The sequence below is a fragment of the Bison bison genome, unplaced genomic scaffold, assembly GCF_000754665.1.
Source record: "Bison bison bison isolate TAMUID 2011002044 unplaced genomic scaffold, Bison_UMD1.0 scf7180017864516, whole genome shotgun sequence".
Classification (NCBI taxonomy): Eukaryota; Metazoa; Chordata; class Mammalia; order Artiodactyla; family Bovidae; genus Bison; species Bison bison.
The window spans coordinates 9,249,528-9,254,720 of record NW_011495069.1 but is presented as its reverse complement, the minus strand read 5'-3'; the positions used below and the strand labels follow the sequence as shown (position 1 = coordinate 9,254,720).

The following is a 5,193-nucleotide window of genomic DNA, read 5'->3' as shown; positions in this document are numbered from 1 at the left end:
CCGATCTCCCAAGGGGCCGTGTCTACAGGCTGGATCCTCCCGCGGGCGGAGGGCCCCTGCAGCCGGAGAGGGTGGTGCTTGCCCCGAAGGCACCGCTGGTGTAGGGGCTGTGCTAGCCCGAGCGGCAGAGCCGGGATCTGGTTCTCCCTTGCCCCCAGGACTAGGTGCCCAAGGGGGCGGGAGTCGGGGGACTGAGACTTTGGGGCCGGAGATTAAGGGTGCACGGATGCTCGGGCACGCGAGTCGACGGCTGTTTTGGTGAGCAGGGTTGGGGAGACCCTCTCGGCCGGTTGGGTGTGCCAGACGCAGCTGGGCTGGTGCGGCCGGGCCTCTCCTGGTCACCTTCGGAGGAAGGGGATGGAACAGAGAGAGACCTCCGATGTGTGTGTTCTCAGGGACTAAGGGGGAGTGGGAGAGCCCCAATTAGAAGTTTGGGGAGGGCTGCCAGGGTCTGGGGGCTTCTGACCCTGAGGACGATCCCTGCAGTGCCTTGGGGTGCCCAGAGACCCAGCCCCTCCCAGGTGCCAGGCACAAACTCTAAGGCCCCTGAACGCAATATCTCATTTAAACCTGAAGGTGGCCCCTGAAGGTATTCCTCTCTCCCCTCGTTAAAGATGAGAAAACTGAGGCCAGGAGCCTTACCCCAGGCACAGCAGGACCTCCTGCTGAAGCAAGAGACTGGTGTTCCTAGGAATTTGGAGGTGGGGGCAAAAGCAGCAAGGGGGAGATACAGCCAGGACGAAATGGCCTGAGATTGACTTCAGGAGGGTTCAGGGTCTAGAAAGAAGCGGGAAACTGGAGCCAGGCCCTGTCCTTGCCCCAGGTCTTGTCCCCTTTCCTCCATCCCACCCTCCCTTCTAGATTTGTGGTGTAGAACAAACTACAGGGGCTCCAGAGTCTGGCAGACCACAGTACAAATCCAGCTCCATTCCCTCCCTGGTCTCTGGGCAAGTCACTTCACCTCTCTGAGCTTCAGAGTCGTGATCTGTAAAGTGGAGATATAATACTTACAGGGCAATTATGAGCACTTAAAGAAAGCAAAAATCCTCTTGAGCTGGAGCCTGTTTCTGGCCCATTTAGCACAGCCTTGGGCACATGGTTGGTGCTCAGTAAATATTTGTTGGATGAATTTGATGAATGGTGGTGGTGCTGTTCAGTCGCTCAGTCACGGCTAACTCTTTGCAACCCCATTGACTGCATCACGCCAGACTTCCCTGTCCTTCATGATCTCCTGGAGCTTGCTCAAACGCACGTCCATTGAGTTGGCGATGCCATCCAACCATCTCACCCTCTGTCATCCCCTTCTCCTGCCCTCAATCTTTCCCAGCATCAGAGTGTTTTCCATTGAGTCGGCTCTTCGAATCAGATGGCCAAAGTATTGGAGCTTCAGTTTCAGCATTAGTCCTTCCAGTGAATATTCAAGGTTGATTTCCCTTAGGACTGATTGGTTTGATCTTGCTGTTCAAGGGATTCTCAAGAGTCTTCTCCAACACCATAACTCAAAAGCATCGATTGTTCGGCGATCAGCCTTCTTTATGGTCCAACTCTCATATCCATCCATACATGACTAGTGGAAAAACCATAGCGTTGACTATATGGACCTTTGTTGTCAAAGTGATGTCTCTGCTTTTTAATATGCAGTCTAGGTTTGTTGTAGCTTTCCTTCCAAGGAGCAAGCATCTTTTAATTTCATGGCTGCGGTCACTGTCCACAGAGATTTTGGAGGCTAAGAAAATAGAGTCTGTCACTGTTTCCATTTTTCCCCCCATCTATTTGCCATGAAGTGATAGGACCAAATGCCATGATCTTAGTTTTGTGAATGTTGAGGGTTTTTTTTTTTTTGGTCTTTATTGAATTTGTTCCAATATTGTTTATGTTTTATGGTTTGGTTTTTTGAGGCATGAGGGATCTTAGCTCCCTGACCAGGGATCGGACCCATACCCCCTGTATTGGAAGGTGAAGTCTTAACTACTAGACTGCCAGGGAATTCCTGGGTCTGGAGAATGTTGACTTTTAAGCCAAATTTTTTACTCTCCTCTTTCACCTTCATCAAAAGGCTCTTTAGTTCCTCTGCTTTCTTCCATAACAGTGGTGTCATCTACATATCTGAGATTATTGACATTTCTCTTGGTAGTCTTGATTCCAGCTTGAACTTTATCCAGCCTAGTATTTCACATGATGTACTCTGCATCTAAGTTAAATAAGCAGGGTGACAATATACATCCTTGATGATCTCCTTTCCCAATTTGGAACCAGTTTGTTGTTCCATGTCCAGTTCTAACTGTTGTTTCTTGACCTGCATCCAGATTTCTCAGGAGACAGGTAAGGTGGTCTGGTATTCGCATCTCTCTAAGAATTTTCCACAGTTTGTTGTGATCCACACAGTCAAAGGCTTCACCATAGTCAATGAAGGAGAAGTAGATGTTTTTCTGGAATTCCCTTGCTTTTTCTATGATCCAGTGGATGTTGGATCTCTTGTTCCTCTGCCTTTTCCAAGCCCAGCTTGTACATCTGGAAGTTCTCCGTTCATATATTGTTGAAGCCTAGCCTAAGGATTTTGAGCTTTACCTTGCTAGCATGTGAAATGAGTGCAATTGTGCGGTAGTTTGAACATTCTTTGGCATTGCCCTTCTTTGGGATTGGAATGAAAACTGACCTTTTCCAGTCCCATGGCCACTGCTGAGTTTTCCAAATTTGTTGCCGTATCGAGTGCAGCACTTTCCCAGCAGCATCTTTTAGGATTTGAAATAGCTCAGCTGGAATTCCATCACCTCCACTAGCTTTGACAACTCCTAAAACCTTGGAGGTAGAGGAGAAGACAGTAAATGAAACCATGAATAGTAACCTCTTGTTCTTACAAATCCTGGGTACCCCAGAGCTCAGTGTAGTTCAAACAGGGTAGAAATGCCTACCCTCTTGATCCAAGGGCTAAGCCCAAGACTCAAGGCTCTCCCTATGCAAGCACTCCTTGGGCACAGGCTCATCCATGGAATTGGCAGCTGACCACTTTGACTGCCCCCTTCCTCTCAAATAATAGATGGGGTGGCATATAAATTGAAGTGGGCCACTTGTGTTCAAACAGATGTGTGGCTTTGACAATTTAACCTCTCTTTAGCCTCAGTATAACGACAACAATAATACCTACAAATAGCGTTCTGAGAATTAATTGGTTGAGTACATTTAAGCATTGAGAACAATGTAAGCTATCAATAATTAACTCTTTCACTAGAATCAAACTCCTGAGGTTTGGAAATTTTGTCTGTTTTACCACTTCATCCACAGAATTTAGAAGTGTCCGCCATATAGTAGGCTCTCAGTAAATATTCATTAATTGAGTGAATGAATAAATCCATACCCACCCCAGCATTGCTGAAACCAAGGCAGAAGGTTTTTAACCACTTGCCTCTCTGGACTGTGAGGGACTTTCAAGCCACCTATTACAGTTTCAGTTTAGGAACCTTTGGAGGGGGAGTTCACCTTACTCTCACCAGACTGCTGTTTCCCCCACTCCAGTCAGCCTGGAGCCCAAGCCCTTTCTCTTTCTACCTAATGGTCCTGGTTCTACCCAGAGGTCATGCAGAATGTAGCAGTCTCCTGAAGTACTTACTGTACCAACCCTGTTCTGGACACTGATGCAGAAAGGAGTCAGGCACAGTCCCTGTTCCCTTGGGTCATATAGGCTTATCTTCAAACAATGGGTTCAAGGCCAATTCAGCTGACTCAGAGCCAAGCAGAATGCTGTGGGGGGAGGGGCTCCCATTTGACTTGAGGTTCTGGAGAGTCCTTGGAGAAGGAGCGGTGAGTGAAACTAGGGGAATGGGTTGAAAAGTTGCAGGAATAAAGAACTCCTGTATCCTCCTCATCTGCATTCATCACACCTAACATTCCCTCCCTTTCTCTGTCTACGCATACCTTTCCTATTGGGAGGAACCCTTTGAGATTAGGTTGCAGATACCATGCGTCTTTACCCCTAAATGCTTCAGTGTACACTGCCTAAGAATCAGAACATTGTCTTATTTCACAGTGAATTTAACATTGGTGATTTAACATTGACATAATGGTATTAAATAATATGCAGTCTAGTTTTAAATTTTACCGATTATCCAGATTGAATCCAAGATTCAATCCAGGATTGCACATTCCATTTACTTATCATGTCCCTTAATTTGGGCTTGTCTGATGTCTTTTCATGATTATGTTCAGGTTATACATTTTTGGCAGGAATACTCCATAAGCGATGCTGTATCCTTTTTAGCATGTAGTACCAGGATACACATCCTGTTGGTTTGTCCCATTATTAATAATGTTAACTTTGATCACTTGATTAAAGTTGTGTCTGCCTAGTTCCTCCAGATTCGTGATTGTTGTCATTGTTGCTGCTTTTTAAATTGTCACTGGCTGCAGTAAGTAGAAGGGAACAGAGGTGGCCAGAATGGGGGCCTTGATAGTATCTGGGTGAGAGATGATGGAGGCTGTGTGTAGGGAGGTAGCATTGATCTGCCCAAAGCACATCACCTGTTAAAGCCAGAATTGGGACTGGAATACAGATAGCCTGAGATTCAGTCCCAGGTTCCCTTCACATCACCAATTCTAAGACACTAGTAAAAGATTAATGTCTCAGAAAATCTAGGCCAAGGATAGTTACTGCCCAGCAAACCCTTCCATGTGATCAGAGAGAAAGAACGTGAAGTCACTCAGTCATGTCCAACTCTTTGCGATCCCATGGACTGTAGCCTACCAGGCCTCTCCGTCCATGGATTTTCCAGGCAAGAGTACTGGAGTAGGTTGCCATTTCTTTCTCCAGGAAATCTTCCTGACCCAGGGATTGAACCTGGGTCTCCCGCATTGTAGGTGGATGCTTTACCATCTGAGCCACCAGGGAAGTCCTCCACGTGATCAGTTCAGTTCAGTCGCTCAGTCGTGTCCAACTCTTTGCGACCCCATGAATCGCAGCATGCCAGGCCTCCCTGTCCATCACCAACTCCCGGAGTTCACTCAAACTCATGTCCATCGAATTGGTGATGCCATCCAGCCATCTTATCCTCTGTTGTCCCCTTCTCCTCCTGCCCCCAATTCCTCCCAGCATTAGAGTCTTTTCCAAAGAGTCAACTCTTCGCATGAGGTGGCCAAAGTATTGGAGTTTCAGCTTTAGCATCAGTCCTTCCAAAGAACACCCAGGACTGATCTCCTTTA

At 47.0% G+C, this 5,193-nt stretch overlaps 1 protein-coding gene across 1 annotated transcript in view; it reads left to right on the top strand.

Annotated features, from left to right (window-relative positions):
- Positions 1-5,193, top strand: part of KDF1 (keratinocyte differentiation factor 1) — a 13,543-nt gene that overhangs the window by 374 nt on the left and 7,976 nt on the right. The window lies entirely within an intron of this gene.